Genomic DNA, 22,663 nt, shown 5'->3' on the forward strand with positions numbered 1-22,663 from the left:
CAAAGTCATCTTACACATAGTTTTCCCCTAGCTGGTTTTGTGTATGTTATTGTCAAACATGAATCTGCAGAACATCTCCTGGCCTGGAATCTTGTTCCCTGGGAGCAGCCCGCTGTTCCCCTGCAGCCTTTCTTAGTGGCTGGTATATGTGCATGTTGGGTTCTCTGTACTGTGCTGTTTTCTAGGCAATAATTTTCATCTTTATTTTCACACTTAATTAGTTTGTGTTTTGTATGTTTCAGTCTTTATCTGTTTGTTCATTTTTTAAGATACCTGCATAATTTGCAAAGTTATCAACAGTGTGTGATCACTAAAGCTAAACAAAGATTAAAATTAATCTAAGTTTACTTTATTGATAACATTCAAAGACAGTGAAAGTATTGGTCATATTAAGTAGATGTAGCGCTAATGTCATAGTAAATGAACCAGGTTTAATGTCTAGATGAATAGTTGTAGAACTATAAACTCAACTCATGTATCCAACTAGTCCAGCTTGCCAAGGATCATCGTCAAAGTCTTGAATCTCTTTAAAAGTTATTTTTCAGAACATGGCTATTCTATCTGTAACTTCTATTGTACTATTTGAAATGGAATCAGGCTGTGAAGCCTGCCAACTCATCTTTCATGTGCCTTTCCCACTGGTGTCTGTCTCTTTCTGCAGAACCAAGCTTGCACAGCAGAGTGTTTCTGTTGCCTTTTACATGTGGTCCTCGTTAAAAAAAAATACAATGAAGTTTAGCTGTGGTGAAATTATTTTTTTGATTTTTTTTTTTTTAAACTGGTGCAAAAAGTAAATATGTTTACCGTGTCTCTTTCCCATTCAGTGCATTTCCTTTTTCTAAGCTCCATTTGTGTTCAACAAGACAGCCTCTTTCTCCAAGATTAACATTTCTTATGATTGTTCCTGACAGAGGATTTACTTTCAGAGGCCCTGCTAAGGATAACCAAAAAAGGGCATGTAGCAAGACAGTTTTGGCAGCTTGCACGAATTTTCGGAGCTTTTTAGGTCTTGGTTTTCTGATGAGTGGCTTCCTGAGCATGCCTAGGGAATGACAGGCATCTCTGCAGGCAGGCTGAACCCACCTTGGCTTGCGCGTAGTCATTGGCTGCCTATTAGAATAAATTGAGGACAATGCATTCCGCTGCCTGCCAATTGTAAACATAAGGGATATGTATTCACTTAGCATTGACTTTTGGGAGGGGCCAAGGAAAAGCTGTACTTTTATTGAATAGGGCTGTGTGTGAGGCTGCTGGTGTGCCTTTCTTGCTGCGCTCCTGCCCAAGCAGCCGGTTATTCATTTCCTTCCTACTAGCTGAAAACTTTGCAGCCAGAGGTAAGGACTTACGGGACGCGTTCGTCCGGGAGCGAGCCGGGCTCCCCGCGTTTGCCATGCAGATTAAGCAGCACGCGGAGCCGAACGAGCTGTCGGAGGATATTTTTGTTCTCCTCCTCTCTCTCTGTGGCCCCCCCACTCCCCCTTCCAGATGTTCGTGGTGAACTAAGGGAGATCTCCGTGCTGTGCCGGGCGGGTGGAGAGGGGATGCATGTTTGCTCACCTCACTGCACCTCGGTGAGGAGGTGCAGGGCAGGATCTGTGCTGCTGGTCCCACCACTCCGTTTTTGATCCTTTGGTGGGTTTGTTAGTGGAGCAATAACCTATCTACCCTTTCTTTTCTTTTTCTTTTCAACTCCCCCCCCCCCCCCCCCTTTTTTTTTTTTTTTTTTTTAGGCATTGCAATGAGAAAGTTTTTAGTGTGTTAAGGTCTGGTGAATTGCTTTTAATTTTGCAACTTAATATGTGGACTTTCAGGGCAGCCTGAGTGCAAGGGCAGTCTCCAGACGTAACTGATACAGATACAGTAAAGCTCTGGTTAATGTAAGTGATCTGATCCTTGCTGAAGCAGATGTCCCTCATGGCAGCCTTTCACAGAAGTACTGTTGACAATAGATGGCATCAGTTTTTGCTTTCAGCCTCCAACAAGCGCAGCAGTGCGTTGCCAGAATGTTTCTTGTGAAGTTGTCTTTCCTGTTAAAAGGGGGGATTAAAAAAATGTACTTGGGTGGGACTGGAGCTCTTAAAAGTCTTTGGGTCCGTGTTTGTCAGAGTGCTGCTGGCGAGAGCTGGCTAGCAGGCTCCCCTTCCCAGCTCCCGTGACATGTCCGGACAGTTGGAAAGCCCTGTGCAAGGCTGGCTGCTGATAGCACGATATTCTGCATAGCAGGGAATTTCTCAGGGAGAGGGCTGGGAAAACGAAGGGAGGGAGGAAGTTAGCTGCAGATGAACACTTGGTAGCTGCAGACGCTGACCAAGCTGCTAATCTCTGGCCAGAGCTGCAGGGATGGAATAGATTTGTCTCATATGTCATATGTTGTTTGGAAGAACGAAAACATAACTGTTCTAAAATGAGTTTTTGTGGAGTATTTGTTTTCAGAGGAGAATTTCTTTTCGCAGTATGCAGTTTTTGTACAGTTTTGCCTGAGAAGGCTTCCCCTGCTAAAAGGTGGACAGGAGAATAATTTGGGAAAATAACACATTCCCTCCTTGGCAGCAGCTCAAAGAAAATAAGGAGGCAGAGTGGGATATTTTTTTTTTTGTGAGAACCGTGTATTTATCATAGTTTGTCTATTTTAGATACCATACTGTGAATGATTGTGTTTGTATGATTTGCAGTTGAAGAACCCTCAGATTCTGCCTCCATTCTTTCTCTGTCTCGTTAAATGTAGCAGTAAGTCCTCATCTGCAGCAAGTATCATCTTTTTCGCCTGCCGTTTAGACAGGATGGGATCCTAAAACTACACACACTAAAACCAATGGAACAGACTCTTTCAGCATAAATTACAAACTGAGCAAAACTTTTAGTTCATTTGCTTAATTAAATTGCCTTTAAGGTAAAGCAGGAACTTTCCTCAATATATTTGAAGAAATGATAGGTCTGCCTGTTTGGGGGAAGCTGCTTGGATAGGCAATCTTAGTCAATAAAACCTGCATGTGTTAATGCAGAATCTAAATCATGATGGCAGGGAAGAAATACCAGATGAGATGTCTGCGAACAAGAGACTCAATTGAAATAATTTGTATTTCCTGAAACCTCCTTTTTGCTGCCACTTGCAATGACAAGGGGATCAATTCCACAGCCTTCATTCACAGGATTAGTCCTGGTGAAATCAATACTGTCATTAATGGATTCAGGGTCTGATGCAAAGGGAGTCCTGTGTGCTCTGAATGCACTTTGACAGTGAGTGATGTAAGCATGTTTTAGGAGAATAAGGGATTTTCCACAATTGCTGCTTCATATACTCACAGCATTATTCTGACATGGCGCAGCCTGAGAAAGGGGTAACCTCCCTTGTGCTTTTATTTCTTGTCCAGTACTGATCTACACAATGTAATAGTGACCCTGAAAGTGATTTGAAAGGAAAGTGGGGGGGGGGGGTGTGGGGTGTAAGTGCCTCTTTCTGGCATCAGAGGGAAAGTTGAAGCCTGTTTAGGTGGGAAGGTTTCTTATTTCTTGGTCTCATTCATGGGGCCACATGTGACACAGCATCTGATCAATCCCATACAGGGTTAGGGTGCAGTGCTGCTCATTCCAGGTGGGGAGATCACAAAGGTAGGGCAAGGCTTTTCTCATGGATGCTTGCTAGGAGGTGCCTTCTGTCCTATGAAGATGCCAGGGAGGGTCTATCAAGAGTCTGACTGGAAGTCCTCCTTGTTTCACACTTCCCTTCACACAGCTGGAGCAGCCCTGCCCGTGGGGGTGATCTTTTCATTGTAGAAAAGTGACAGCCTGCGGGACTTCCTTCCTGCAGGGCAAATAGAGCTCGAATGTTCTGGGACTGTTGAAAATACTCTGGTTTCTCAGTAGTTGCCTACATGAGTCCTATTCTTGGGGACTGCCTTTTACTTTGTTTAAAGATCAGTGGAGTTCTTAACCCCTATCTGCCAAGGGTGCAGCTTGGTACATTTGATCACAGTGTGTGAACAAAGAGGGACAGGAAACCATATATGCCTAAGAATGAGAGGGCCAGGAGATCATTACTGTCCATCTGCGGGGCTTGTCTGGTCTGGACTCTCCTGGGTGTGGGAGAAAGCACCAAAAAAGGGCAGAAGGTGAAGTGCAGTCCTGTGAACCTTTCATTGCCTTTGAGGGGAGCTTTACAGGGAGTTTGCAGGATTGGGCTCCAGGTGTACAAAGCCTGAGGCACACAGGCCTGTGACTGCAAAGAGTGGGAGTCTGCCTTCAAAGCAAGCTTTCATTCTTTAAAAATTGTCTCCTCTTAGTAACTACCCCCTGGCAGCTTGTAACGAGAAAGTTGCTGCCTTACTAGAGCCTTGGGATTTGTGCGTGTGCAGGGATGGTTTGCTGGCTTTGTGCAGAGCTGCTGAGTGGTGAAATGGGTAAGAATGGATTTGGGGGGCAACTGTACTGGAAGAAAGCCACCTACTTGTGTGTAGGCACTTCCTCTTGGGGTGCTGTTCTTGCCTGGAAGATGTAGCTGCTGCTTGTCAAGGATTTGGCTAAGGCTGAAATTTGACTCAGAGGTATTTGAAGATCAGATTAGATCTGACCTTTCTGGATGAAACACCAAGGTCACAGGACAGTTGAGCTATATAACATTTCTTTTCTTTCCTGATGCTTTTTTGTACATTCAACTAGCCCAGCAGGGAAGGTTGCTCAGTACTCTGTAATTTGGGATCACTCCCACCCCCAGGGGAGCTTGCTCCTACATTTCTGCTAACAGATTTCATGAACCAGAAAGGTTAGGGAATGTAACGCTCTTACTTAGCTGATACGTTAGCTGTATGGTTTACATCTCGCATTAAGGAAGTGCTCCTTTCCATGCATTTTTCCTTTGGAGCTGTGCTTATGAACAGTATGGGGCCAGCAGCCTGACTGCCCAGCAGATACCAGCATGGTCCCCTCTGTGCCAGCTGCCCTTGTGAGGAGTTGTTGCCTTCTGGTCTGTGTCCTGCAAACCTCCTGGCTCCTGCTTTGTCTTGCAGCGCTGCTGTGCATCCAGGGACAGCAGTGCCCAGTTCTCACCTGGGCCACCCACCTCCTCTACCTGTGGTCAGGAACCACCACCACAAACTGATGCCTCTTTCCCTCTTCCTGCCCAATGTGCCCGCCCCTCAAGAGGGGAAACCTCTGTCCATGAAGCACAGGGGCACCTCCCGATCAGAAAATCTTGTCTACGGCAGTGTTTATGGGTTGAAGTTGGGAAGATTTGCTTGTGGGGACTGTCCTGCTGGCTTGAAGTGAGGGCAGGACCAAATAGCTGAGGAAGCAGGGGAAAGAAAGGGAAAAAGCAGCAATATCTTAAGCCACTGGAGTAATTTCTCCTTTGAATTTTTCCCTGTGGTCATAAATACCTGGTGAGTCACTTAATGGCCATGTGTCTGTTTCTCTATCTCCAAGTAAAGGATAATCTGTGCCTTTCTGTATTTAGCCCATGGGTCTGCTGGGGCTTAGTTCATTAGTGTTTATGAAGAATTTGCAATACCAAAATGCCAAGTTTAAGCACTGGCTAAAACCTTTTTTTTGACTGATTTCCCAGAAGATCTTAGACGTTTTTTTTCTTGATGTGTTCACGCAGATATGTATTCGACTTCTAGATTATGGGTATAAAACCACTGAAGCCCAGGGAATGAGGTGGAAATGGACCTGGCTCAGTGGTGACACTGTGCTGCCATGTCTAGAGGGAACTTCCTGGGTGCTTGAGGATTGAATTGTTTGCGCTGCATCTGGAACAGTCTTCCTTGAGGCTGTCATGCGTGTTCCGAAAACGCACGAAGGCAGCTTCTGCTTACAGATCCACCATAGTGTCGTAAGCTTGGAAGCAAAACTACTCAGCTATCCCTTATCTGCTTGTTCAGTCTCACGTTGATGAGAGCAGTTGAAATTGTAGCCCCTGGGGCTAGGCCAAGCTGCAGTGGGGAAAATATTAGGGAAGGATTTCAGGCAATGGAAACATTACATGTTTCCACACCCTCTTGTGTACAGAATACAAATAAAGAGCATTTTCCCTTGAGACTTGCTGTGGAGGGTGTGAAGCAAAGTGGAACCCACCCGTTTGCACATTTTCTGGTTTATGTCCTTAAATGGCAAAACAACAACAAAAAAATCTTTGGAATTTAGCTCATAGAAGGGTTATAAATAGATCTGTGGAGATAAAGTTTTGTTGTAAATGCTCTGCTTTGGGATCTGTTCAGAAGGGTAACTTTGAAGGCTAACAAATATGGAGAGGTATTGCTAAATGCAGGAAGACAGTGTTACTGCACATGCCATGCACGTGTGACCTTCCCAATCTTCCCTCAAGCATGTGGAGACCTAAGGGGCAGGGAAATTGCTTTGTCACTTCTAAAAGTTAAATAACTTGGGGTGAGGAAGAACTAGTGTTCATGATTCATTAAATGGCTAAGGGAGCCTGAACCTATGACAGCTATGTAAGCAAAGGGCCTGAGATTTGTTGGTAGCTTGTTTTGCATCCTTGTCCAAAGGAGCTGACTTTGCTTAGGGAAGCAGAGCAGGGATGGACAAACCCTTGTCCAGTGAGCGCAGGAGCAGCGGCTCCTGTGCTGCTTCAGAAGGCAAGGTTCGATCCCGCAGGCTTGTGCCCATTGGATTCCAGTCCTCTTCAGAGGGAGCTCTGCCCAAACGAAGCAGTCTGTGATCAGGCCATTGTTTGTTTCTTATTTGCAAGGCTTTGATGTTCTCTCTTGTCTTCCTGACTGCCACAGGGCATGTTACTACCCTTTTCCCACTTCATTCTTTTCTTTGACAGTGAGCTCTCTAATGGTGAAATGGCCCTCACTTGATTTTTTTTTTTTTTTTTTCCCCCCTTCCCTTGAGCCACAATGCTCGCCCTGGTAAAATCTTTCATCCCAGAAGTACAAAGGCATGACCTTTTATGATTCCTCACTATTTCAGAGGACCTAACAGTGCTAATGTGATAGTCCAGACCATTGCTTTCTAATATCAGCTGAGGACAATTTCTGCTCAGTCTGAGTAGGTTCAGCTGCAGATGGAGGAGGCAAAGGACTTTGTCTGCATCTTCCTAATGACCTCGTGATAACCTCCTTTCTCTCAGCAATTTCTATAGCCGTTGAACTGGGGAGAATTTGGCTTTGCTCCGGCCTTGTTAAAGCTCATAGGTTTGGGAAAGAAATTCCAAGAGCTTGGCTACAATGTGCGGAAATAGGAGTGGGTTGGGTTAGCTCTGAGATCTGGAGAAGTGTTGGGTCAGCTCTCATTTACCTGCACAGCTTAACCTGCTGGTTCTGCAGGATGCATCTAGTCAGCATCACTTCGGAGGGCTGCAGCCCTGGGTCTGCAGAGAGGAGAGAAGGTTTGCTGCTTTGTTTGGCTTTGGGAACAGCATATCCCCATGTGCAGAGCCACACCCCTGCTATGAAAATGAGGAGTTTCATTCAGATGTCTGATAAGCCACAGCTGTTGCTTGGCCACTTCAAACAGAACTGGGATTATAAAGACTGAAGTGCAGCTTTTTAATTGCTGTAAATATGAACAAGAGAGCTTAGGCAATCCAGATGATATGGAGCCAAGCATTTCTGTGGCTAATGTATATTATACTGACAAAAGCAGGCCAGCTGAGAATTTCCCTACTGTTGTCCCAGTAATTTAAAACACCACTAATCTCTCCTCTGCTACGTTGGCAAAAAAGAGGGAGAACCTGGGCATTAGCTGGCCTGAATCTGAGCTTGATTTCAGTAGCTGTACTGGGATACATTTAGGGATGTAAATGATATTGAGGCTTTTAAAAAATGTACATTGGATCTAGTCTGTTTGATTTCCTTGAGTTAGAGGAATTCAGAATTCACTGTGAGCTGCTTGCTATCGAGAAGCTGGCCCTTTTTGTTTGGTTTTCTACGCATCCCCTAAAGGACAATGACAGCAGGAAGTTGGGTCAAAATCCCAGTGTTCAAAATGAGTGTTCACTGGGCAATGATATTTCGTACAAGAGAGGGCACTCCAAACCCAGAAAGCCAGTAAAATTCCATTGCTCCTGGCTCCCTGGTGATTAAAAGGCCCTGCCATATATGGGAAAGGTCTGAGCTTCATTCACTCCAACCACAATAGTAAATGGCTTATTCACTGGACACAGTATGCAATCAAGGAGCATATTGACAATAAAAAGGAAAAGCAGAAACGTTTGTATGCAGTCTGCTTGCAGTCTTCTCTGCTGTGTGTTATTGAAAGCTCTGTGAGTGGTTTTTTTTTTTTTCTTGTTCCTTTCTTTAGATCCCTGTAAACTTCAGTCAGTTTTGTTTGCCACTTAACTCTCCTCCTAAAACCAGACACAGAAGCCTGTTTCCTCTCCTCCCCCCATATAACCCAAACAAGAAAAGAACATTTCCTTTACCAATGCATATATAAACGCAGTTCCTTGGTCTTCAGTGCTTCTAGTGTGCATTTATATGACTAAAAGCTGGGATTAGTGGACAAAATCTTATTCTCACCAGGTATAAAGCACTAACTTTAAGAAAAGCAATGATTGAATGCCAGTGTTTCAGATCAGGGATGGGACCACGGGTGTGAAGCAAATAGGTGTGTGTGTATAATTAGGGATGAGTTTTGGGGGAGGAAGGGAGCTTTGGATGGGAGTTGCAGAAGGGGTCCTCAGTGCTCCACGCAGTTCTCAGGGATTTTCTTTCCACCACATCAATTCCTGGGTAGTGAAACCCTACACAGACAACGCTGAGATGCAAAGTCATTGGAGAACAGTTGTGTTTACACTCTTGCTTTTCAGTTTATTTTTGTTTAGGGATCGGTATTCTCTGCCATCAGAATGATGGGGCTGAAGCAGTTGGTGTAGTTGCATTTTATTTCACATGGAGAACGTTTAGGTGCAATAATGGAGTGGCACAAGGTTCTTTGCTTGCTGGAGATTTTCTGGCATGTTTGTTGTTTGTTTTGCATGGAGTACCTTAGAAATATGTTGTTTGTGTCGTATTGGTAAGTTTAGAGATTGTCTGGGATCTTCTGTACAATTTGGCTGCAAACCCCACATCTCTTTGTGGCCAGGAGGGCTGATGGATCAATTGGATTTCCCAGACTACACCTCATTCCACACCACGCTTATGTTTTGAGGCCATGTTTGACTTGGGTGTTACAGTCAGCCACAGGACAAGCTGCCTGGATTTGAAACCAGTCTTCTGCTCCTTCAAATACTTTTCATCTCTGGCCAGTAGTACTTCTGAGGAGGTGGCATTTGACCATTATCATCAGGAAGTCACGCTAAGATATGCCCACTGAGGAGCTCTGATGTGGCCAAAAGAAGCACGGTCGAGTTGCGACTGTTGGGTAATGCAATAGTAGCACATGAAAAATTCTCTTTTCCAGCTCTTAGAAGGATCAGGGATAGCCAGTTTGGAGACCAAAATAACTACTTATCTAATCTCATTCATATTTTTTCATTCAGGATTTGGATTGTGAGAAACTCTGTGTTATATCAGCTTTGTAAATGGCATCTGGAGCCTTTGGAGAAAGTCCTTGAGTAATAAGCACATTGAATGCAATAAGTATTATTGCATGGTCAAAAATGCTCTTCATTTCTTCTATTTTTATTTGTCTTTGTGATTCCAAAGGAAGACAGGAGACTGCTTTGTTTTCCTTTTACCTCTTAAAAGAGGAAAGTGTAAGTGATGCATGTTTGGAGTAATTTTTCCTTTGGTTTTCCCCTCCCCTAAGTGATTTGTGACCCATCTCAGTGTTTGTGCAATCTCATTTTGGCTACTTGTAGAGAAGCTTTGCAGGAGTTCATGGTGTTTAACTCTTGCTGCTCTATGCTGTCCCCAGCTGGGAGTTCCCCTTCCCTTTGGGGTCCCTCAGTAAAGGCTGTCAAAGTCATCAACCCCCTCCTCTTGTGCTTGGGAACAGCCTCAAAGCTTCAGTCCACTGTCCATGGCCAGTAAAGATGTTTGTTTTTTTACTTGTCAAACCCAAAACTACTTTGTCATTCTTGTGCCATCTGCTGTAGCAACCCAATTGCTCTGCCAAAATAGGCAGTTTGTTTTGGTTTGGTTTTTTGTTTCCCTCTGTTCACTACCATCTGTGAATAGATGTGAGCTCCTTTCTTGGAGTCAACATAGAGCAAACTTAATATTAAGAAGTGGAGAGGGAGTAATGCTGTGATTGCCTTCTGTGTCAGAGTATCTGATAAAGATCAGTTTGTCTTAGTGAAAAATGAAAGGAATTTACTGTATGTGTAGGAAATGTGTAGGAAATATGTTTTGTTATAAATGAACAGATTGAAGTGGTGACAGGCTATGAATCTGACTTATATGACAAAATAGTTATACAGCTCTGAAAGCCTGGAGACTGGTGTGATGAACTGGAAAAAACATTATAATCTGAGCACGTTATTTCTGTCTCTCCTGTGACCCTTCAAGGCAATGGAAAGTCACTGATGGAAAGGCTGTTGGCATTAGCAGGCATAGAACTGGTTTCATTGATCCTGGTTCAATGCTTACAGATCTCTCTGAGGCTGAATTTAAATAGGTACACTCAGTGTTTCCCAATTTAGAATGAAATACCAGAAGCTATAAGTGTAAAAAAACCCCAATAACCAACACCAATCGTCCCCCACAAAACCAAAAGTGAAAAGCTGGGAAAACCATATATAGGTCATCTTGTCCCAATCCTCTAGGCAGTGCAGGATGATTCTCAAAAGTACATTTGCACATGTTTTGTCCATAAACACCTCTGTTTATTAACAAAGTACAATAAACTGTCATTTTTCAGCGAGGATTGGGATAGTTTGCTGCACTTTCTAGTTTTTAGCAAGGGGGAGATAGCTATCATTTTAAAATGTGTTTCTTGGCCCATGGATATTGCTCATGTGAATTCAAGCAAAAAAAAAAAGCCCTAATGAATGGAAACTCGTATAAGAGTTACCGGCAGCTGGTTTTATTAGGGACCGTGGCTCTGACATGATCTCACACACGTTTAAGACAAGTGTTACCTCACTGACTTCAATGGAACTGCTTTTCATTTGTGAGGGAGTAAACGAGGCCAAAATCAGACAGAGACCTAGGGAGACTCTCTGGGAGAGGGTTTTAGTCTGGGAAATGTGCTTTACATACGTGTAAAATATATGGGCATATCTGCACACTGCAGTAAATGTGTCAGGCCACCTGAGAGAAAGAGGCCAAATTCTGCTTTGAGTAGCACCTGTGTAAATCCAGAATGGACTGCAGGGAAAATGTGCCAGGGAGGACCAAAGAAGAAGCTAATTTTCTTTAAGTGCTAGAGTGCATTTTTCTTACTGGGTTTCTCAGGTTTCCTTGATTAGAAAATACAGCAAAATTAGACTGTTCTGCAGGGAGCTTCATGGTTTTGGCTCCTTAATTTCACCCATATCAAAAGAAGTTGTGTTGATTATTGTGAAGCCAGCTCAGACAAAAGCACCACATGTACAGTTTTTGTCTTGAAAATACCAAAGGAAGCAGTGAAATTAGAATTGTATATTTCTCGAGTCAACTCTCTCGTCAGAATTGTGTAATATTGCATCTTCTCTCAAGCTCAGCCTTCAGCTCAGCTAGATCTTGCAAAATTGGAGGAAGGTGGCTGTGCTCTATTGAAAGCGTAGCTTTGGTGTCAAAAAGGCAGAAGAACTTTAAAACTACTTCAGGTCCAGTAGAGGTGTTAGTTAAGAAGGATATTTGGGTGCTACAGCTATATTTGGTGCAGCTGTGAGATGGGCTTTGTTGTTTTTCTGGGTGTGAGGAAACGCAGTTGAAGATGTGACAGGTATTGGTTAAGAGTGAATAAAGGACACAAGAGAGGGATTTGCTGTCTTAGTTTGTTGCTCTACTTGTGTTTTGGCAGTCCTGCTTGCTGCTCTCCTGTACAGCAGCACCTGAGGCACAGGCACACCTGGGACCAGAGCCTGCAGCCTCTTCGGCGTGAGCTTTGAAATGCTGTGTTTTCGGTGCAGAGTTTAACATGGCTCCCTTGATTGTAGCAGGATTTCCTACTAGTGTAAACACTGGTTTCAGATGCTTTTTGCTTTACTCAGTGTTTGAAACAGTGATGTTTACAGGTGTGGTGTAAGGTTTCGTTCTAATGTGGTTTGCAGCTGATGCTGTGCACTCCCAGTGATGGAGGGAAAATGTTTTAAGACTATGGAATTCAGTAGTGTTAACTTTCATTTTTACTTTCCTTGAGGACTTGAAGGAAAGTGGAATGATGGTAATTAAGCTTGATCTGTAGCCCAAAATTGAGGGGGGGGGGAGCAATAAAGTATAGGGAATGTTTTAAATGGCCCTATCTGCTTATTTAAAGCAAGCTCTTAGAGAGCAGGGTTACAAGCCTCTTCTCAGCCTATTACAGGTTTCTTAGTGTTCACTATCTGAGCCAAAGCTAATTATATTGTCCACAGAAAAAGCACAGCAGAAGCTGGTGTCCCTGTGGTTCCTACAACTGCTAATTATTTCCAGTGGTGGTGCAGAAATATGTTCTCACATAATTGGTCTGAGATCACCAACTTGTTTCACGTAGATGCTGTTCTGCCATCAGGCAGAAATTACCTCTGCCAGCTGCAGTGCCCTGCCAGATTCACAGTGGTAGGCATGAAGGAGACTATTGCTGAAAGCATCTGAGATGAGATTTTTGGTTCTCCCTGGATCTTCTCCCTGAGGAAATTAAATGCTGCTGAGAGACAAACTCCAGTGGTAGAGCTCATGTCTGAATACAGCACAGAAAAGCTTTTCTTCTGCTTGCTTCCAGCATTCTTCTGTCTTAAAAACCACCCCATATTTCTGTTTTGATATTGTTTTTGGTTGAACAGTGCTTACCAAATTCAATCTGCCTTGTATATGCTAAACAACACTGGGCATGCTTTAGATCCCTTTAATGAGACAAAAATGGTCAAGGTCATGTGGAAGGTCAGTGAGAGAGGTAGGGGCAGAGGTTGGGACTTCTGTCTCCTACAGCAAGACACACAGGTCTAAAATAAGCTGTCATCCCAGGGAATAATAGCCATAGGTGTCCTAGTTTTGGCCAGGACAGGATTAATTTTTTACAGTAGGTTGGGGGTGCTGGTGGAGGAGAGGCTTGATGTGACCTGGCAGTGTGATCTTGCAGCCCAGAAAGGCAGTTATGTCCTGGGCTGCATCCAAAGCAGTGTGGGCAGCAGTGGAGGGAGGGAGTTCTGCCACTCAGCTCTGGTGAGATCCCAACCTGCAGTGCTGCATCCAGCTCTGGGGTCCCCTAGACAAAAAGCACTTCAACCTGTTGGAGCAAATCTGGAGGAGGTCACCAAGTTGATCAGGGGGATGGAGCACCTCTCCTACAGCAAAAGGCTGAGAGAATTGGATTTGTTCAGCCTGGAGAGGAGAAGGCCTGAGAGTAACCTGGAGTTCAGTGCAGGAATGTGGTGTAGGATGGAGAGATCACACAGGTGGTGTTGCATCCATTTCTGCTGTGCCCAGAAGCGATGCAATAATTCAAACAAGCGTGTCAGAAATGAACAACTAGAATTTTATGCTGGAACACATCTATGGCACAAAGACAGGAGGGTACATAGGAACAGCTGTTTCTCATACAGCTTTGGTGCTGCCTGCTGCACAAAGGAGCACAAAAGTGTCTCTCTGAAGCACGAGAAAGAAAATCTTTATGTACTGAATATGACTTTGCATTTATACAGATGCAGTTTGTTTCAACTGAAGGGCCATTTTGATGAGATAGAATGTCTCATTTATATCTTAGATATAAATTACATTTTGACATGTACTTGAGCAGTAGAAAACAAACATGCTCCACTTGTGTTGGTGTTCTTGTGTGCATGAAAGATGACCTGTCCTCCTTCCCCATGTGCATTTTCTGTATGGACATAATGCCCCTATTCAGTATTCATAAAGACAGCAGTGGCTACCCAACTTGGCTGCTTGATGGGGAGAGGAATTTGCAGAATTCGACCCAGCTGAAATCACTGATTCTGCAAATGGCATTTGTTTATACATTTTTTTCTTCATTAAAAAAAAAATGCAGTTAGTGGTTTACAATGTTTATATGGATAGCACCAGCTGAATCTTGTTTTCGTCCATTGCATGCTATTTTAATGTGACCTACAATAAGCATTGTGCAAAAAACTTCTGACTGGGATGTCCAGTTTTAAGTTCAAATTCCCGCTGTAAGTAAGAAGCTTTGCCAAGCTGAATGAATCTCCTTAGGTGATACCAGGAACGGTTTTATTTTTTTATGGTTCTTTTTCAAGGGATAGAAACAAAGGAGACAGAATAGAAGTAAACTGGTATGCTGCAAATTAAGGGATTCAATCTTGAACTGTTGTATTATAGTGAAGAATTAAGTCAGTTCACTGCCCAATTTTCACCTTTTCAATTCAGTGATCCCTAGAATCTCTTTTGGGGAGCCAGCTGTGCTCACATCCAGTTTCTCCCTATCAGGGCAAGGTTGTCAGTTCAAAATTTTGGGGTGTGCCAGCAGTACTAAGAGGACATAGTGTCAAACATGCTGGTTTATGTGAAACTGAGTGACACTGCTGTCTCAGACTGCTTCCTCTTTTACCCGATTGCTTTATTTTGTATGTCTTTTGCTTCACTTTATTGATCACATACTACTGGTTTGCTGTCACAGCAATAAAAAGCTTGTGGACCATTTATTTAAGTAGCTTTTAGGCACTAGCATTGTAGCACTATACTGCTTATTGCATGGAAACCTGAGCAATCTCAGTCCAGGTTTACCTCTGAAGTTCATTTCTAACCACTTGTCATTCTACAGAATATATCTCAAAAGTGGTGCAAAAAGAGCAATTGTTTCCCCTCTCCCTTAAGACTGAAAAAAAGCTTCAGTGTTCATTAGAGTACTAAATAAAGGGTTCTAGAGAAAAATGCCTGCTCTGAAAATCCCCAGCACATTATTCAGAGATGACCCTTGCAGACGGTGAAACACCTTCAGAGGTGTTGCACATCAGAAGTTGTAGGCACTCTCCTGTTTATACTCTGTGGCATGGTATTTGCAGCAGCTTTTGAAGGTAATCATTCCTCTTTTGGGTTCTCCTATGACACGTAAAATCTGGATTTTGCCAAAACAGTGCTTTTAGGAACTTTTAATTGTCATTTCGATAGGGAGTTACTCTCCTAAAAGAGCAACTCTGGCTGTTGTGGGGATTTTTGTCAATGTCTGTTAAATATTATTTTAGCATTTCTTCTCCTACTAACAGGTGATGCAGACTGCCCAAAGAAACATGGGCCTGCCCTTGACTTTTACCCATTTGAATCCATTCAGTTGCTTCACATTTCCTACCTTGTAGATGTGCTCACTGAGAGGAATGGGAGCTGCAACTTCATTTTGAATGCTGTTTTGTCTTCAAACAGCACACAAACAGCTCAGTCACTTCTCCATGGCCAGAAGTACCAGATTTTGTTAGGACCCTCAGCTGTTAACATCAGCCTCAGAATAACACCATTTCTTGTGCATAGATTTATGCAGCTTGAGAAAGGCTTCTTTGACAGAGAGCAAAGATTTAAACATTTAGGTAATTGCTGTCTCTCTATCATAGCCTTGGTAATGAGATAGGGAAAAAGAGAAAAGGATATAAGTTACTTTGAGCTATCAGGTAAGAAATACAGCTCCTGTAGTGCATGCTAGCTGCAGTATTTCAGTTTTTAAAATGTGTGTATGGTTAGCACCTTTGGGCACTGGGTGCTGTCTTTGATTACAACAGCGCTGAACTTCAGCTGCAAAATCGAAACTTCTGATTTCCTAGCACATCAGTAAGTGAAACCTAAACCCATGTAATCTGTAAAAATAAATGTAATTACTTTAGCAAATGTGTTACAGCTGGCCAGGTTTAACATTAAGGTACCTGGTTCTTATAGCTGACTAGTGTCAGAAGACAGGGGTGATGGCTTGAGCTGTGCTTTGCAGACAGAATGGGAGAGAAAAATTATTGCTTTGCATTCTTCTGTATGTACATTAAAGTGAATTAAACAGAGTTGCAGATCTGACCTCTGACACTTCTTCCCACTATTTTCTTCTGTTTAAAGCATCTTGGTGAGAGTAGATTTTGTTTTCATTTAAAAGTCCCTGGTAAAACTGTAGTTAAGTGGGCAGCTTCAAAATTGAACACTTGATAAAATCTTCAAGAACACCTAAGGCATCTGAAGCTGGGACTGATCTCTTTCAAGGTGGCAGTCTGCTAGAGCAGGAGATGGGACTCAGTTGCACTCCGTTTCTGGTGCTGCTTAGGTTTTGCTTTAGCAGATCTTTTGCCTTTTTTTCTTGGTTATCTATCCAGAAAACACATTTGAGATTCCTGCAGTAGCACAGAGGTGAAGGGCTGACTGCAGCAAAGCACTTCAGCGTTGGTCAGTGATGGCTGTGCTGAAAATAAGCTCATGGAAGGCTGTAGGAGACCTCTCTCTGCTCAGAGCACCGGCACAAAGCACTGCCTGCACTGCTGCAGGTCTCTTCATTATTCTCCAGACTTGGGTGTCATTTCCCCTTGCGGATAGAACCTTATTAATCTGCTACAAGAGTACACTTGTCCCCTGATCTTTTGGAAATTTCAACAGCTATTTTTCACTGGAATGCTGTGGCTTGAGGCTTAATTAGGGTCTACAAAGTGCTTAGAGGTCGTTTAATGAAAGGTGCCCTGGAAGTGATAAGTGCATTGTGATGTTATTAACTAAAGTGATGCCTACCAAGAACTAGTGGCAGATAAGGCTATCATCAGCTGCTAAGCTTCCCTGCTCCTGCTCTTTGATCTTGCAGCTTTCTAGTTCCTCCACTTCAGCAGTTTTAAATTCCCCTCTACAAAGAATGCGTGCTGGTGAAGTAATGTGGACCAACTGATTTTTGGGTCACTAATTCAAACAGTTGGAGCAAATTATTAGGTTTACAATTTCAGTCTCGATTTAGAGGGTTGGGGTTTTTAGAATTGTTTTCTGGGAGGCTTAACATTTGGGAATACCTGTCTTGGGTAGCCAGGGTATGTTACAGGACAAGAGTACACGTCTTCCTGAGATCTTCCTGAGAGGTGGCCTCATTCTTGTTCTCACATATTCTGCTCTTTCCAAGAGTAATTTTTCTCCTGTGACATGTTACTGGGAGTGTTTTGTGGCATCAGTAACAACTGATGTATCTTGATCTTAACCATCCTGGATCTCATGCAGCATCTGAAAAGAAAAGCTGCAGTGAAAGCCTAAACGTCGGGCTTTTTGTTTTCCTTTGGGTTGCCTCTGTTTTGAAGCAAAATTGTAGTTTCTGAGTGACCTGCAAACATTATGTGGGCAAAATTCCTGTTTTGAATGGTTCCCAGGATAACTCTGCATTATGACCCAAGCAACTTGTAGCTGGGATTTGTTTTGTTTGCTTGCAAAAGAAAATCAATATATCATGATGGGCAATGCATGGCACATAAGTCAAATTACACAAACAACTGAGGATTTTTGTGCTCTTATATCTGTCCATGGATAATATTTAGAAAACAAAGATATTTAGAAACCTTAAAGAATTTTGGCTGCCTTTCAAAAATGGTAGAGTTAAGTCAATAAAATGCTCAGTAGAGATTGTATGTCCCCAAGCATATTTTATCTTGACAAGTTCTATACTATTGAGAGCTGCAGCCATGACTTGAAGCCAACTTGGGAAAAGAACAGTTCTGTTACAGGGCTGCATTTGATGGGAATCTGAGGGGAGGGGAAGGGAGAGAATTGTGCTCTGAGAACGCCAAATGCAGAAAGCTTCGCTAAGCTGAACTCCTGGGTTCCATAAATCATCGTAACATCAGTAGGTCTTTACTGATTTACATCTCTTGGGCATCTGTTTTGGTTTTTATTTTACACAAACCTAATTTCTCTGGATGCATGAAAGCATGGGGTTTTGATAGAAGTTACATTGATGGGCAGTAGCTTGGAGTCTGTGTATTAAAGCTGGTAGTCGGTATCACTGACTTTAAAAAAAAAAAAAAAATAAAATGGTCAGGTGTGGTCATGTCTGGCCTCCATGACCTGGATCAAATAGGCCCATGCTTCCTCTGCACTGATGTGGCTCCATTGAAGTTTGCTCATCAAACATCTTGCTTTTATGCCAGCGTGTGACTGGAAAGAGGAGCCTTTCTGGGGAGGAGACTGGAAATTATGAGTTATGTGACATTAGAGCAGATACTTCATTTCCCTTTGGGTCCTCCCATCTGAAAAGAATGTGAAAAATATAATCAAATAGCAAGGAGGATAAAATCTGTCTCTGTGACAGCTGAAGGAAGCTCAGAAGATCCAGTCACACTACTGCATGCTTGTAACTCTTTGGGTTTATGGAGACAAAAAAGTGGTGCTGTGGAGCAGCAAAGTGCCTTATCTCTGTTTCAGTTAGCCTGCACATGAGTAATGGGGAGTCCTGCTCCTTTATCCCAATGAGAGACTACATGTAAAGGCTGAGGTCTGGCACTGGATGTTGTCTGTTGATGGGAAGGTGTTTGTTCATGCCTTTTTTTGGGAAGGTAAATTCACTTTGCAGGTGCTAAAGGAAACTTATATGCAGGCAGTGCAGAATGGACATGGGCTGCAACAGCTGCTCTCGAGGGCAGGGAAGAAAAACTTTGAAGTGAATCTGGATGGTACTTTTGGCCCACATAATTAGCAGAAGATGGAGTGGTTTGAGGTTAAAGTTGTGAAAGAATTAGAGAGGATTTAAATTTACTTCTCTGTCATCCTATATGAGCATTGGCAAGGCTTTTAAGAAGGGAGTTTAAAAAGTCTAATTTTGGGAGTCTGTTCTCCTGAAACCTTTGCTTTGGGGAATCTTTAGTATAATGTAGATCTTGTAGGAAAACACAGTGGACTAGTGGTGGTTGGTGATGACTTCCCCTTTTGCCTGTCCCCTCAGAAGCCTGGCTTCTAAAAGACCCCAAGCACTCTTAAAGTAAGGAGAAGCCACAACAGGAACGTTTGTCAGGGTCAGTGTCTTAAAAATAAGTATGACCTTAAGTCACACAGCAGTAGGAACTGCCTAACAGAGTTACGTGGAAGAGTTTGTGTTAAAAAGTTAAACGATATTTAGACTTGTAGATTTTTAACTGTTTTTCCTTCATACAAATATCTTGAGAAGACATTTTGTTGTGTTACTACTATTAAAATAGACATTTTGGACTGTTCTACTTCAATCGGTTTTAAAAAAAGTTGGTGGAATGTTTATTTTTTACCTCCTCTGATGTTCTGTCCTTGAGTCAATGAACAGTGACTTGAAGCTGATAAGGGATGCATTTCAAAATGCAGTGGAATTAAAAACCTTAGAGGACCATCCTTCCCCACCATGGCTGTGTGTGTTGGCCTGATAGGTTTCATCTGTTCCTGGAAGTCTTTCTTGATCCACTTAGGTACTGTCAGATAATTATATACTGGGGAGGCTGGGATGGTGCAGTTCATGCATGAAGTGAGATTGACCATGGTGGAGTTATTTCTCTCTTACGCGAGAGGAGAAAGCAACTCTTGTGGGAAACATACTTTAATTAAACACAACACACTCATCCATTCATTACTTCAGGGGTGGGAGGCATGGAAAGCTGGTGGTGAAATGACTTACAGGGAGAGTTTAACAGCATGTCAAGGGTAGCTTTCTCCAGCCTCCCTGAACTCAGCCAGTGCTGCATGGTGTGCCCCTCTCTGCCATGAGGTAAGTACCAGACAACCTTTTCTTTCTCCTTTTAGTCTTTACACAGTGAGGGTGAAACTGGACTGTACTGGAGTCATTTCACAAGGACAGGGGCAATGTCTTGTACTGTATTGTACTGACTCCAGCTAAAGCAGCATCAAATCCTTCAGGTCCGGGAGTGGCAATAAGGAAGTGAAGCCTGTACAATAATGTGGAAGCTATGTCTTTTTTTCTCTTTGTGGAGAGGTCCTACATTTGAACTGAGGACTCTCACTAGCTGAAGAGTTTATTGAATATTTTTTTTCTTCTGATGACTCTTGATCTTGAAAAAGATCAAGGCTTGGGTAAATAAAAGATATTAAAACACACCAGGAGCTTAGATACTTAATTAGATACTTGCTTTGAATAGAGTTTCTTGCCTTTGCTTGATGGCTCGTTTTTAGAGAGAGACCTGCTAAATGAGACTACATGACTTGAAGTTCTGGGCACAGTGTGATGCAGAATTGTAAGGTCAGACCCAGCTGAAGTCAGAAATTACTGAGAGTTGTTGCTGACTGACAGCTTCACGGTGATTTAAGGCACGCAAAGCAATATATTCCAGCAATGTTCAGGAAATGCTCTCCAGTTCACTTCTTAAGACATATTTTCCCACTACACCTGTGTATGGTCATTCTAATCATTAGTAGATTATTGCTCAGGACTTACTTGTGTCTTTAGGGAAGCATAATGAAATCTGTGTTGCTTAGTCCCTGCCGTAACCTCTTCTAACCAGAGGACTTCATATCCAGCATCTTCTGTCAGCCCTGGATTCACTCAGTTTGTCATGCCGCGCTAACCTCTCAAACATTCATGTTCAGCGGGGGTGTTTGCAACATTCTGCTGAAAGAGTGAAACCTGCAGTGCTATGAAACAGTGACACAAACTCAGGCAGGTCCCCCAGAGAGAAAAGGGAGTTTATTGTAATGCATATACTTAGGCATGACTGTGGTTATGTAGGATATGTCTGGCTTTACTTTTGAAGCAGCTCACTGTTTCTTGTTTTCATTGTGCCATTTGGAATAATTCCTCTAAATGCTGAACCTTCCACTGCTGGACAAATTTTGCACTTGGCTAAAAATATCCAAGTATTATCTGAGGCTTTCATTCCTTCACATATTTCTTCTCCCTAGGTGTTGAGAAATTGCTTGATGGTGGCTGGCAAGGTAAAGAAAATCTAAAGCAAATAGGCTGCTTTAGTGAATGATTGATGGGTGATTGGTAGAGATTTTGAAATGTGAAAGTGGCACTTTGAGTCAACTGAAGTTAATACCGTTATTCCTGAAAGTACCACTAAAAGCATGAACCAGTTTAAGTGAAGTGGCATTTTGGAAGGGAAGTCAGGGTTTTTCAGAAATCACACTTCAGCAAAAGCAGACATTCTTTTTTTAGCTTTCACTGGTAGAAATCCAGATGCATGCTTTAAAGCTCAGTTTACTCTGGCTGTAGTCAAATAGGTAAAGACAGAATATTGGTCCAGATGGGGATGCTTAAATCACCAACCCATGTCTTAATTTCTCTTCTTTTCCTTCAGTTTATCCTCGCTTTGGAATCTGGTCACCTAAGAATTTTTCTGAATGCTGTGCTCTGGAATTTTTCCCTAGAACAGTATCTAGTGAATTATTTTAGATTGCTGATTTACTGCTGTCCTTCCTACATCCTTTTAGGTTTTCAGTTCTTTCTGCAATGATTCTCCATTACTGTCAAGCCTAGGGCAGTAATAAGAAGAAGCCTCTAGCCTTGTACTCAGGTCCTGGTTGTCCCATATCCTCTGACTTCTATCATGACAAAGCATGCTAATGGTGAGGTACCCCAGTGCTTGGTGTGATGGTTCATGTTATGCTTCTCAAAAAATATAATTCATTGGAAGCTTGCTTGTTAGAAGTACTGGATGAGCAGTGTTGAAATGAAATTAATTTGCTTTCTAGAAGAAGATAGCCCAAACATCAGCTTTTGTCAGACTTCTCTCCTGGCCTGAAAGAGCCCAGCTGTTAGGAAATGGGAAGGGATGTGTGCAGGCTTCCCACTCACACAATGGTTGGCCTTTTTTACGCTGGCTATTGGTAGGGCTGCTCATTTATAATAACTGGAGTTGTTTGTGTGATCAAGTGAAAAACTGTCAGGGTCGTGTCTAAGGAAATCGTGTTCCATTGGTGCAAAGCATCATCAGGTGTCAGGAGGTAGATTAGAAAAAATAAATTTGCAGATCTTTCCAGCCATACAGCCCTGGACTGTTATTCTAAAACGAGTAAAGATACTCAAAATACACATTCCTTTGGGTTTTCTTTCCAAATCTGAAAAAACAAATAGTCTATCTAAAGCCTCTTTAATGGAAAATGATTCCCAAGGGGTTGGAGTGCTTCTGGTTTTTTTCCAATAACTAAAAAGTTAGCACTGAAACAGGAAGTCCATATAAACATGTACTCAGCAAACACACTGCACATTTATATAGTGGAGAGTTTAGAGGTTAAGAGTGTCCAGTTGGTACTGGGAATGCTCCAAGTCCTCCAGATTTCATTGTTGTGTTTGAAACCTTAGGGAAAAATAGAAGTATTTATCAAATATTTGCATTTATCCACATTCTTGCAAATTACATACAAGAATGATATTTTAGAGATTCCTTGAATTTACTCAGTGGTTGTGGAAATTCTGTGGTCTGCCCTGGCCCACACCTAAAAATTTTGCTGTTTGCCCAGCTGTTACTTTTCAAATTTCCAAAACAATTAATTAGAAAAAGAAGAAAAATTAACACACTTGTAACAAGGAGAGGAAAAAAATTTCCTTACCCACGTCCTCGACTGAAAAAGGTTTTTTTACAGAGTGGGGGTGGTGGGAGAAGCAGGGCTTGGAAGCTTTGTACATAAAATCAATGGTGGGATAATTTCCAAGGTCAACAGAATATACTGTGGCTGTACTTGTGTAACCCGTAACTCCCATAAACACGCCTTTCCGACATGAAAAGTACCCCAGCTCCTCGGGGATTATCCAAGGG

The 22,663-nt window shown here is 42.6% G+C and overlaps 1 protein-coding gene across 5 annotated transcripts in view; it reads left to right on the forward strand.

Annotated features, from left to right (window-relative positions):
• The first annotated feature begins 1,148 nt into the window (after positions 1 to 1,148).
• The window catches only part of CALD1 (caldesmon 1), a 175,707-nt gene continuing 154,192 nt past the window's right edge, over positions 1,149 to 22,663 (forward strand). For 2 of the 5 annotated variants that reach the window (XM_048301128.1, XM_048301129.1), the window contains exon 1: positions 1,149 to 1,334. The gene's annotated coding sequence lies outside the window, so the exon portion shown is untranslated. The remainder of the gene's footprint in view (positions 1,335 to 22,663) is intronic. The other 3 variants (XM_048301134.1, XM_048301135.1, XM_048301132.1) reach the window with 2 other exon arrangements.

This window comes from Corvus hawaiiensis, chromosome 4 (assembly GCF_020740725.1).
Source record: "Corvus hawaiiensis isolate bCorHaw1 chromosome 4, bCorHaw1.pri.cur, whole genome shotgun sequence".
NCBI lineage: Eukaryota > Metazoa > Chordata > Aves > Passeriformes > Corvidae > Corvus > Corvus hawaiiensis.